A 14209-nucleotide genomic window follows, 5' to 3' on the forward strand; every position below is an offset into this window, starting at 1 on the left:
ATGAATTTAATTAATAACATTTGATAAACATGGTATATAAATTACCAATTTGAAGACATAACAGGTTTAAATTCATAAAAGTTTGACCATTGTTACTACACGTTGTCATGGTTGTGACGTGACGTTGTAAGTAGGCGGGGCTTATAGGTGAGTTGAGGTCATTGACGTATAAAGCTAACGTTTATACGTATAGCTTTATCTGTATAGTAAAATAGCTGATTGCAGTATAAAACAGAAGATCCAGTAGCCAACCATTTCATTCAGAACAATCATTCAATAACAAATTTAAAAGTAACCGCCATAGAAAGAGTTTTTGGGACAGAAACTTACAGAAAAACTAAAGAAGCCTTTTGGATAAAAAAATTAAATACTCTAGAACCTGAAGGACTCAACACAATGTATGAACGATGATAAATATATTTATATTGAAAAAGCGAATAACGCGGCAAATGAACGTCATAAAAGTTATTATAACGTAATGTATCCAAGTGATGTAATTGTTGTTTCAATGTTGTAATTTATTCCAATGAAGAAGGCCGTAATGGCCGAAACGTATGGGAATTTGTTTTATAGTTTTTATTATATATATATATATATATATATATATATATATATATATATATATATATATATATATATATATATATATATATATATATATATATATTAAATTGAGGTAAACCAAAATTGGGACTCCGAAAGAAGAAAACAGAGAGAAAGGTTCTGGAAGCATCAGCTACGTACTCTTGAACCTGGTGGACTTAATGAGAGGGATGAAAAACAGTTCTACTCAAAACCAAAGGAATAAATCCTGAATTTAATTTTATTTAACTATTTGTTTAGATTTAAGAATTGTTATGTACAATAAACGGCAAAAATATGTTTTATATAGACCGTCAATAAACTTTTACACATATTTTGAGTATATCAAACTACAAAGATATTTTTTGTCATGCATCCGATTTCACCTAGATAGATGCACACGCCCGATGAAGCTAATTTGATTAGCGAAATATTGCGTGAATAATATATAAAACAGAACAATTTTATAACACTAATTAGTGTGTTAAAGTTACATTCTTAGACACTTATATATATATATATATGAGTCTAAAAGATTGTGTAACAATACCGATAAATAGATGGAAAACAAAACACTAAAAAGTGTTGAATAACATCGCTCAAAGATGGAAAAACTGAACAGATTATATAAATTATACAATGTTTGCAAATATTTCGGCTCAACAAATGGCCTTCCTCAGTGTTAACAGTTTTAACAATACTGATACATAATATATAAGGTGTAAAAATAGATCATAAATAATACAGGTAAGTTTTGGTCGATTGATTTTAATCCAAAATCCTGAATATCATAATATAAACATTAGCCTGTAAATTTAATTATTTCTTTCTATTGATTCCATCTGGATGGAGGACACCCAGTTCTTTTATGCAAAACTTCTCCCGATTCTCTCTTTGCCTATTTTGCCATGTACAATCCTGTTCGATCACAAGGATCTTCATGTGAACAAAATCTTTCAGATTGTGATCTTGTAACCTGAAGTGTTGGCTGACAGGAATATACGTTTTTTTTTGTGAGGTCACTCCTGTGGCCATTAAGGCGTTTGTGAAATTGCTGCATAGATTCACCAACATATTGGAGACCACATACAGGACACTCAAGAACGTAAATCACGTTTGAGCTTTTGCAGTTGACATTGCAGAAGATCTTGTATGTCTTTTCTGTGGTCTTACTGTGAAATGTTGATGAAAATAGTTTCAAGACCATTCGTGATCATTGAACAGCAATCGAGAAACATTCTAAGTTATCCAAAATCTTTCCTGAGCCTCCCATGATTGCCTTCAAACAACCTAACAGCCTGAGAAATATACTTGTCCGTGCTGACCTTTCCAAACCTAACCATACTGTAGGTAATTGCCAGCCTTGTGGGGATAAGCGCTGCAAATGTTGCAACCAATTGCAGCATTCATCAACATCAACATAGGACACTCAAGAACGTAAATCACGTTTGAGCTTTTGCAGTTGACATTGCAGAAGATCTTGTATGTCTTTTCTGTGGTCTTACTGTGAAATATATACAAGTGTGGACACAGATGAGTGTGGATAGTATGTTTGGATGTTTGACAGTGTCTTATGACAAAAGGGAGTTCTATGTTTTCCTATATGGTGTTATTAACTGTGTTGCACCTGAGCATTAGGAGTATTGTGTATTTAACATTTAGTTTTTATGTTCAAGAGGGGCATGGAAGAGACAGTAATTACATTAGTCACCAAATGATTATGATAGAATATGTTCCACATCTTTGATTTTGGATACATTTTGTAGCTGGGAGAGCAACATAATAGGTTCATTTTTTCATGTGTTTTTTTCTTAATGGGAGATGATATATAGATTTGATAACATGATATAAGGAGCCTGTAATTCAGTGGTTGTCGTTTGTTTGTGTGTTACATATTCGCTTTTCGTTTATTTTTTGTACATAAATAAGGCCGTTAGTTTTCTTGTTAGAATTGTTTTACATTGTCATTTCGGGGCCTTTTATAGCTGATAATGAGGTATTGGCTTTGCTCATTGTTGATGGCCATATGGTGACCTGTAGTTGTTAATTTCTGTCATGTTGGTATCTTGTAGAGAATTGTCTCATTGGCAATCATACCACATCTTTTTTTATATGTATTTGCTTACTATATGTATGGTTCTATTTGTATTATTTTGTGGTGAATCATCGGTATCATTAGTAAATTGTTTTGTTAAAATGTTCCTCAGATTAGAATACATTTATTGGTTTTTAGTAATGACAATGCCTGACATGATGCATGGGGCTAGATTATCTAGGAAGTAAACCTTTGTGCTGATTTTTATCAATTCTTTGATAATATCTCCTCCAAATCTGGTGGAAGCAAAGAAAAATTTTGACCAATATGACAATGATTTCACCAAAAGAACCTTTGTCAGCATGCTTCAAAGACTGCTCCAAAAGTAATCTGATAAAATTTCAAGCATGTCAAGTGGATATTATCAACAGCTACTTAATTGGTCTTAATATGTCTAAATATCTAAAAAGTTATAGTATTCAAAAGGTTATGCAAAATTATTCTCTTTTCATTTTTTTTTTTGTTATATGGATACATTTATAAGTGATACATGTACCAATACAGTATTTGTTGTGGTATGAAAGTGTAGTAATTAACATTTACTGTAACAATGTTAATTCACACAAATCAAAAAATTAACAAATGAATGAAAAATGTTGAACATGTACAATGAATCGATTAGGCCAGATAGGCCTTATAATTTTTTTTAAACATATTTGAAGGACCATTTACACTCAGGGCCGAGTCATCAGTAGGCAGTAGATGTATTAAAACAACCTATCATCATATTGCTAGTAGCGGGAGTAGCATTGTCGGGTAAATTTAGTCTTTTTTTTCAAATTTGGTCAATGGACATATAATGTTTGGTTCAAATCGAAATAAAATGCTTTTATCTCCCTATTACTTACATTGTACATAGAGGTGATACTTCTTTGACAAACCCTTGTACATGAGAGTTGTCTGTCAAATCTTTATTCCAAAAAGAATGAATTGCATAACAATAAACTGAGCTCAAAGCAAAGTACTTTAATGATACACTTAGACAAAGAGCTAAACCCAGTGATATACTTTGTACTACAGGTTTTTCATGAACATCCATCGACCAAAACCGTATCTCAATAACATGCCATACTACATGGTTTGATCAGAAGTCCTGAAAAAGACATGATTTTTTTTATCGGATTTTAAGTATATATGCACAGGTTAAAGCTTTCTTGTAGTATAATCATTCAGTATCTAGCAACTATCAATTTGCTTCATGCACAAATTGATATAGGTTGATTGCCCCTCTGTTGGAAATAAGAACACACCTCCACCTTATTTTAGTCAACTGATGAACAAACATTCAAAACTATAAAATGTTATCTAAGACTTGTCAGTGTCTATTTACCATTGCCACTGAATCAGTGATATATGTACACATAATTATATACATGTAAGACTAAAATTTTAAAGTACATATATAAGACTAAAACTGACATTCGGTCTTTACTGACAACTTCATCCCCCAAGTCATTTTCAAATCTGACTTCATGATAAAATAAGATTCCATATCTACATGTACAACCAATGAAAATCAAATATCCCTCTAATATACTAGCCTTGAAATTCCAGTTTTCTAAAATGGTAGCTAGGTGGAACCTAAAACTAAAAAATTTGAAACAATGTATCTTAAATATTTCAAATGCATGTATATGTAATAATATAAATTCTCCAAAATTCGCTATATTTTTCTTTTTTATGTCTTCTGTTCGAGACTGTATATTGACCTCTAGATGTCTTTCAATTACATTCAGTTTGGTGTGGGTTGATGTTTGTTTGTTGTACATATTACAACCAGAAGCTCTGCAGGGTGCAGCTTTATACGCCCGCAGAGGTCGAACCCGGAACAGTTGGGGAACCCCAAGAATTCAATTTTTGAAGAAATCTAATAAAGTTCAGTTTTTAACCCTTTAGACCTAAAACGACGTAGACCAATCAAAAAAAATATCAAGATTCTAAATACACGGTTAGATTCAGCATTTCAAGGAACTCCAATAATTCAATTTTTGATAAAATCAAACAAAGTTTAATTTTGAACCCTTTTGACCTCTATTTCCTAAACTGTTGGGACCAAAACTCCCAAAATCAATCACAACCTTCCTTTTGAGGTTATTAACCTTGTGTTTAAATGTAATTGATTTCTATTAACTTACAGTTACGTTATTGTGCGAAAACCAAGAAAAATGCTTATTTGGGCCCTTTTAGTTTTAGGGCCCTTAATTCCTTAACTGTTCAGACGAAAACTCAAAAAATCAATCCTAACCTTCCTATTGTGGTCATTAACCTTGTGTTTAAATTTAATTGACTTCTATTCACTTGTACTTAAGGAATTGTGCGAAAACCAAGAAAAATGCTTATTTGGGCCCTTTTTTGGCCAGTAATTTTTTTAACTATTGGGACCCAGCCTCCAAAATAAATCACAACCTTCCTTTAGTGGTTTTGAACCTTCTGTTTAAAATTTATAAAAATCCATTCGCTAAAACTAAAGTTATTGTCTGGAAACTAAATGTGTCTTCGGACGAAGAGCTGATGACAACATCATACCATTATACGACATTTTTTTGCTGTCGTATAAAAATTGTCACTTGACCAACAGGAAAACCTTACATTTTGTGTATGTCAGGGATAACATTTTTCGAATTTCAGGATGTCAGGATTTGATATTTTTTAAATTCGGGACCTCAAGATTTCATGTTTTAAATCCGGGGATTTCGGGATCAGGACCCCTCCGATCCACCCTCTTAAATAATGACTTATTTAGACTTACCTTCTACTGTTCTAATTCTATATAAAAAATCACAACTCAGAACAGGAACAATATGACACTAAAAAGTCACAACTCAGAACAGGAACAATTTGAAACTATGTCTAATTTACTTCGACTACTGATATGCAAACCTAAAAACAGACACAAAAATATCATAAAATGGTGATTGAAAGATTGATTGCACTTTCAATATATACTTCAGACACGTGTAACATGAGCCGATTTGTTTACAAATAATAATGTCACGTGCTCGCGCACTGACGTCACAATTTGCATCGATCTTGCAATACACTACACATGCAGTTCACTCATACAGAGCTAATTATCATGCAAACATGCAACGTGAATGTGATTGGTTATCAAATAATACAGAAATAATGCATGTACAGTTTTAGAAGAAATTAGTTCATCAAATAGATTAGATTTTCACTTTTGACACGAATAGGTCGGGTTGACATTTCTGTCATCGGGGATAATATTGAGATAAATGGGATAAACTGACCGTCAAAAAATATCTATAGAAGAAGTTGAAGCACATCTCGAGAACCTTTATAACATTAATAAGCCATACTTACCAAAATTACTCTATATTAATAAACTCTATGTAAATGAAATTTCACAATGATTACGATAAATAATTTTGATTATGGCAATGGTCAATGCTGGTTAAATTGGCGCTAAAAATATTCTTACTCCTATTGCTTTACGTAATAAAATTTGTATGGAATTGGATTTGACTAAAGTTCAGCATAAAAAAAACGTGAATATGCAGATGCATGACAATATATTTCTGATAAAGTGTGTATATATTTCTGTAAATGAAGTTGCCTGTATACTTCACTAAGGGTTACATTTGAGCGCAAGGAGATCTCTATTTGTGAATCGGTTTATTAACCCTTTGAACCCAGGGTCGAAGTTCAAGATGTTAACAAATTAACGGAAATTTTTTGCGTTGCGTTTACATCATTGAGGCCATCTATTTTTATTGCGGGGTTTCACATATCTAAATAGAAATTATAGAAAAAATGGAATGTTGTTAGCAGAATCAAAACAGAAAATGATGAACACTTGATTATTTTCAGCAATACATAAATTGGATTGAGGGTCTGTGTATTCACATTATTTGTAAAACTCTCCTTATTCCTGTGAAGCGTGTGCTTTACATCGAGGCTTGCTATGCTTTACATCGACGCCACAGTACTTCAACCAATCAGGGAATGTGGGGCATTCGACCAATTTTAACTCAGATTTTGGCACATTTTAATCGAAACTATAGAAAAATGGAATATTGTTAGTACATATAACATAGAAAATGATGAATACTTTTAGCTAAAGATGAATTGGATGGGGGTTCTGTGTATTCACACTATTTGTACAACTCTCCTTACTGATGCCATTTTGGAATTTCCGTGACCTAAATGGTTCGCAAAAATTAATATTTTTATATATAGTATAGTAATAAACAAGTCTAAATTGAAAACTACGTTCAAACCTATGATTGCGTTGGATAAAAACCGCAATTTTTATACGTGTGCATGTAAAACAAATTTCGTTGTAGAAGGGTATAAATACAGCACAAACAACATTTTCCAAAAGACCAAAAAAGTGAAAAAGTATATTTAAACAAAACGCATTTGACTAACAGGTCGAACAACTGATGTTCTTTTACCCTGTTGACTGCCATTGGCGATTGCCAAATAAAATTGATCACAAGATGTAACAAAATGGATCTTAATATAAATGTAATACTAAACAGAAAGCAATAAACTTGTGGCCAAGATATTATGCCACAAACATAAGGTGTCGATATTTTTTTGTACACCAGATCCGGATTTCGACAATAAATGTCTCTTCAGTGATGTTAGGGATTGAAACGGTATTTGGAAGGCCATATAATTTACCCTCAATTTAAGATAGACTCTTCAATTTTGAGAGTCAATATAGGATGAACGGATCATATAAACCAGAGGATTAATATGATACAAGCCCAAATGAAAAAATATAAACAAGTCTAAATTGAAAAGTACGTTCAAACCTATGATTGAGTTGGATAAAACCGCAATTTTATACGTGTGCATGTAAAACAAATTTCGTTGTAGAAGGGTCTAAATACAGCACAAACAACATTTTCCAAATTACCAAAAAAGTGAAAAAGTATATTTAAACAGAACGCATTTGACCAACAGGTCGAACAATATACAACTCGTCTAAACATCAACCCAACAATGTTAAATCTGTAAATTTGCTTTCGCAAATTATTATAAATATATATATCCTTCATGAAATCAAGACAGGTGTAATACCGTTATTTTCCCCCATATTAGTATTTAATACATTTGCACTTTTAAAAACATTGGGCAGTATTTATCTTTGTTTCAAATAAAGAAATGCTTGGCATCAGTCAAGTTTTGTCATGTTCAGTACCACAGAAAAATAACAAAATAGTCTGATAGCACGTAAAAGACACAAGAGTGCACACACTGAAATGTCTCGCCTTCTTTACTAATCATTGATATTATGTTGATAGTCCTAAGTATAAAGCTTTATTACAACTGTCACATAAACTTAACATTAACCAAGTAGCTAAACAAAGACCAATGAACCATGAAAAGGAGGTCAAGGTCAGATGAACCATGCCAGGCAGACATGTACAGCTAACAAAGCTTCCATACAACAAATATAGTTGACCTATTACTTATTATAGTTTAAGAAAAATAGACCAAAACACAAAAACTTAACACTGTGCAATGAACCGTGCAATTGAGGTCATGGTCAAATAAATCTGCGGGACTGACATATAGATCATAATATATTTCCATACACCAAATATAGCTGACCTTTGGCATATAAAATTACATAAAAAGACCAAAACTTAAAAACTTAACTTTGACCACTGAACCATGAAAATGAGGTCAAGGTCAGATGACATCTGCCCGCTAGACATGTACACCTTACAATCATTCCATACAACAAATATAGTAGACCTATTGCATAAAGTATGAGAAAAACAGACCAAAACACAAAAACTTAACTATAACCACTGAACCATGAAAATGAGGTCAAGGTCAGATGACACCTGCCAGTTGGACATGTACACCTTCCAGTCCTTCCATACACCAAATATACTAGCCCTATTGCTTATAGTATCTGAGATATGGACTTGACCACCAAAACTTAACCTTGTTCACTGATCCATGAAATGAGGTAGAGGTCAAGTGAAAACTGTCTGACGGGCATGAGGACCTTGCAAGGTACGCACATACCAAATATAGTTATCCTATTACTTATAATAAGAGAGAATTCAACATTACAAAAATTCTGAACTTTTTTTTCAAGTGGTCACTCAACCATGAAAATGAGGTCAAGGACATTGGACATGTGACTGACGGAAACTTCGTAACATGAGGCATCTATATACAAAGTATGAAGCATCCAGGTCTTTCACCTTCTAAAATATAAACCTTTTAAGAAGTTAGCTAACGCCGCCGCCGTAGCCGCCGCCGTAGCCGCCGCCGCCGCCGGATCACTATCCCTATGTCGAGCTTTCTGCAACAAAAGTTGCAGGCTCGACAACAATGTTAGGACACCTTTCTTTTGTTGAAATACTACACGTCTACCTTTAGATGTCTTGTAGTTATTTCTGCAGTTTAGTTGCTGTCTTCTTGACGTTTACCTCACATCTTCTTATATCCCTACATCATTTCATTTTCCGTATACATTGCTGGCTGAAAAAAAAGTAAATTTGATAGCACTACCAGTTTTGTTTTGTATTAAATATAGCGGATTGATTTGAATGTTTTCTACTTAACGTCCAGTAACAAATATTTCACGAATATTATAGTCATTATGCCAGTAAATCCAATCTCAAAGTTTTTTTCTTGTTTAAAGGTAGTTCTTCTTGTTGCTGTTTAGTAATTGCATTTCAAAACCCATTATTGATTGGGGTGTGTTATGCCGACTGACGTCCGAGGGCTGTACCCCTGGTGTTAGATGATGGACCACCATTTCACGACTTGTCCTGATAATGTTTCCTATCGTTCGAGACTCATCGACCAGTACTTCACCATCGTGGTTAGCGGGCTGCACAGCTGGCCCTGAAAGCATGGAAGTAAATGCAAACCAACCAAATTGGTTTTTCTGCTCTATTCAACTTTGTCTTGTTGAGTTTTAATTTGCAAGATTTGTACCAACATACTTTTTGGTCAATAAAAGACTGTGCTATTCCAGATCCCTCATCTAAGTTTTCAATGCACACATACATGCCTCCATGCATCAATCGTAATTCATGAAACTTCTTAATATAGTCAAATGGACTATATAAAGTGATCAATTATAACATTTTTTTGGACTCTTCCTTTTGACCTTTGGCGGCCATTTTGAATTTGTCGGCCATTATGGAATTTATTTTTGATTGTTCCGTATTGAGAAAAGATTAATTAGCATCATAACTAGCAATATGTAAAGTTTTGTGCCTTTTTATTCAAATGATCAATTATACAATTTTTTGGGACTCTACCTCATGACTGTTGGCAGCCATTTTGAAGTTGGTGGCCATTGTGGTATGGCTCCATATCCCAAAATGTTTATAAGCGTCATAACTAAATGTAACACTGTGCAAAGTTTCATGCTTTTACCATAAAGTGATAAATCCTAACCATTTTTTGACTCTACCTTTTGATATTGGCCGCCATTTTGAATTTGTCGGCCATTAAGGAATTATTTTTTATTGTTCCATAATCGGAAAAGATTAATTAGCATCATAACTAGCAATATGTAAAGTTTTGTGCTTTTATATCCAAATGCTCAATTATACCATTTTGTTTACTCTGTCTCATGACTGGGTGCGGTCATTTTGAAATTGGCGGCCATTGTGGATATTTTTTTATGGCTCCATATCCATAAATGTTTATAAACATCAGAACTATCACTGTGCAAAGTTTCATGCTTTTAACATAAAGTGATCAATTGTCCCAAAATATTAGACTTAGCTGCTGGACTAATTTAAGGGGCTGGTCAATCACTACTAAAAAGTGTGACAGCCTACTGTCTGTATCAGCGAATTTCAAATGTGACTTGTTAGTAGATCTTGCCTTGCTGATAATTTTTATGATTTAAAGTGTCTATTCATCGTTTATAATTTTAATCATATCAGGGAAGAAAAAAAGATAAACTCAAAGAACACCTCGAACGATTTCCACTATATTGTCTAAATAGTGGATCTTTTCTTGCTGATCATTTTTGCATTTTAAGTGTCTATCCATTATATTTTTCAAATGTAAGACAACAAACGAAAAATGCAAAAACAATATGGTGAAAATCGTCATCAAATGGCAATAACTCGAACAAGGAGTCTACTGACGATTTCGACATTAAATGTAGAAGTTTTTTTGGCAATTAAATGTTTCTTTTATGGTTTTCAAGATAATAGACAAAAATGTTTTTTAAAAACCCATTAAATTTTTCATTTAAGGACGATAATTCCAAGAAATTGAATGACAATTTTGACAAAATATGAATAATTTGTAGAGCTCAACATTCTGAACATTTTGCTCCCGTCAGATTTCCTCTATTCTAAAAGGTTTTAAAAAAATAGACTAAACTTGCATTTTTAACCTCTGTTCTATTTTTAACCATGGTGACCATGTTGGTTTGCAGGCACATTTTAAAACTATATACCACAATAATGATTTTGACCAAGTTTGATTAAATTTAGCCAAGTAATTTCAGAAAAGGTTTTTAAAAAAGTTTATGGACGACGAGGCCTGAACTAATTCTTTGTTGTTCTTGATGTTATTTGAAACCTTTTTTGGTTATTGTGCAGCATCTCAGTAAGTTATGTAGTTACCACTGATGTTTTGTAGGTATGTTGAATAACCTTTTTGTTGTCTCTTTCAAAAAACAAAAATGTGTTCATAGTTCACGGATGCCCCGTGCGCACTAGTCATTTTCAATGTTCAGATGACTGTGAAATTTGGATCAAATCTATAATTTAGCATTAAATTTAGAAATACCATATCATAGCCAACGTGGGTACTAAGTTTCAAGTTAATTTGACTTCAATTTCATCAAAAACTATCTTGACCAAAAACTTTAACCTGAAGCGGGACAGACAAACAGACACACAGACCAAACTAGCAGCCTGTATCGCGTCTCAAATGGTAACGTCATTTTTTTACGTTTTACGGCGAATAATGATTATTTGAGATAAGTTTTTATTTCGCTTGCAATTTTTGTTTTGCATATCAAAATGGATACTTCTAAATGTTTGGTTGTACTGAATATGCATGAAATATTTCCCACTGAAAGTAACGTAAGCAACAAACAACAAAAATATCGTATTTAAGTAATGCATAAATCTATATGAAATGAGAAGATATAGTATGATGAGTGCCAATGAGACAACTCTCTACCAGAGACCAATTGACACAAAACGCAATAAAATGCAATGTTTCCCCATTTAGATCCGAAAAGGAGGAAGATATATATAAAAAAGTTTGTCGGGAATTACAAGTTAAACAGGTCTTGCTTATAAAATTCAATTTACTTTCTTTAATAGCGGTACAATTAGATTAAGAAATGAAACGATTGTCAGAAAAAAAGGTTAATTATAATTCATCTCATATGTTAACAAGTTTTGTATGATGTGGAGAGGTATATAGCCAATGGCACGCTGTAAGCCCATTTTCATTTTCACTTTCAAGCTCTATACATATGAATCTTATTGCAGAGAAATAAAAAAAAAATCGAAGTTTTACGCTTCCCAAATTTGAAAATTTGAAAAAGATTATTTTTTATCCTCTCGTGATACAAAACTTTTTTACAAGTTAAGAACCTCATCTAAACGAACAACCCCAGTCATCGGATTTTTTTATACTTTGTGGTCTTGTTGATAGTATCTGACCATCAAGAAAATTCTATCTGTGGAAATTTATACAGATGATCCACCATAAATAGCGTACGCCGAATCGACAACGTTGAAAACGTATGAAAATCGTCCAGTGGACAAACTTGCAAGACATTTCATTTCTTTGAAAACGAAGTCGTTTTGACTACGCAAATTATTAAAAAGTATGTTGCTGTTTTGTAAAGTTAAAGTAGAATTACAGAAAAGCACTATGTAGCATGCAACTAATCTAAATTTTCAATAAATAACGTCGAAAATGACAATTTATTTGTAAAAAGCGGCGAGATCCGACATTGGACATCTTGCAAGACATTTGCCAGAAGCCATTGCATTTTTATATGTAGTGTGAGTGCTGCAAACATTCGATTTTGATATGGTCTATGTATGTACTTTTGTGAGCCTAATTTACACAAACGAAATATTATATTAAACCTATAAATTTTTATAATTTAACATTTCCCAAAATCTGACCATAATGAACACTATTTGTTTTTGCCAAAAAATAGCGTTGGTCGTTACAGGAACGCATATTCAGTAATTTTGTAATACTTTATATATAAAGCATATCAGTCATTCGAATTTTCGTGGATATGACACTGTTTTGAAGAAAACAAACACCTCTGCTAAAGTTATTATGCGTATAGTCTGTTACGTTTGACACGCATATTTTTGACGTTTTGTCAATATGTTGTCCTTGTTTTAGACTATAGTAAAATATGATCAAACAATTTGTACTTTTTTCGAAATAGTATTTACTTGTCTAGTCTAGGATATAAGTTTAAAATATTTTAACTGCTATGATTTTATTGAAAAGCTGTTTATTAGTGTGGACTTGTTGAATACACGGTATTGACGTAATAATGTGAGTAACGTCTCACTTGACTCTACTTGGGTTTTAGAAATTATATAAAAAAAGATAAAATTTGGTTTAATATTGCATTCCATTCTGTCAATGTCTGTGGTTTCCTAAAAGAAGATATGTATGTATTTCTCATGGGGTCCTATGTTAAACTAAGTTCCCCACTGGCGGCCATCTTGGATGATAGATCGGCTACAAAGTAACAATAGTTACCAAAGGTACCAGGATTATAATTTAGTACGCCAGACGCGCGTTTAGTCTACATAAGACTCATCAGTGACGCTCATATCAAAATATTTATAAAGCCAAACAAGTACAAAGTTGAAAACATTGAGGATTAACAACACTTGGTAAGCATCTCATAAGAAACATTCATGCCATTTTTGTTACATTTCAATCAGTGGTTCTCTTAAAGAAAAAATTTGTATGTATTTCCCATAGGGTCTTATGTTAAACTAAGTCCCCCACTGGCGGCCATCGTGGATGATGGATCGGCTACAAAGTAACAACACTTGGTCAGCACCTCACAATGAACATTCATGCTATGTTTTGTTTCATTCCATTATGTGGTTCTCTAGAAGAAGTTCGAAATGTAAAAAGTTAACGACGACGGACGGCGACGGACGCCAAGTGGTGAGAAAAGCTCACTTGGCCCTTCGGGCCAGGTGAGTTAAAAAACATAATGCTTCTATTGTCTAGTAATGTAGACTGTATAAAGCAATCTACGGAATTGAGAAAATAAGGTCCACATTGGTCAATTATATACTTATATAATATATACAAGAACACACCCGCGAAATCGCGGGAATTTAGAGCTTGGTTGAAAGTATGTAAAGTGTTGTAGGATGAATTTTTGTAAAATATTTTCTGGAGAATTTCAGAAAAAGTAACAAAACTGCAGAGGGTTTTTCAGGGAGCCCGCCTCATCCCTTTTCTGAAAAGAAAATGGTTGATTTTATAGGGAATCGTTGAAGCATGACTTGTGCGGGGTCCCCTCTTAGACAGTCAGTGGGCCCCATT

Source organism: Mytilus galloprovincialis, chromosome 5 (genome assembly GCF_965363235.1).
Source record: "Mytilus galloprovincialis chromosome 5, xbMytGall1.hap1.1, whole genome shotgun sequence".
NCBI lineage: Eukaryota > Metazoa > Mollusca > Bivalvia > Mytilida > Mytilidae > Mytilus > Mytilus galloprovincialis.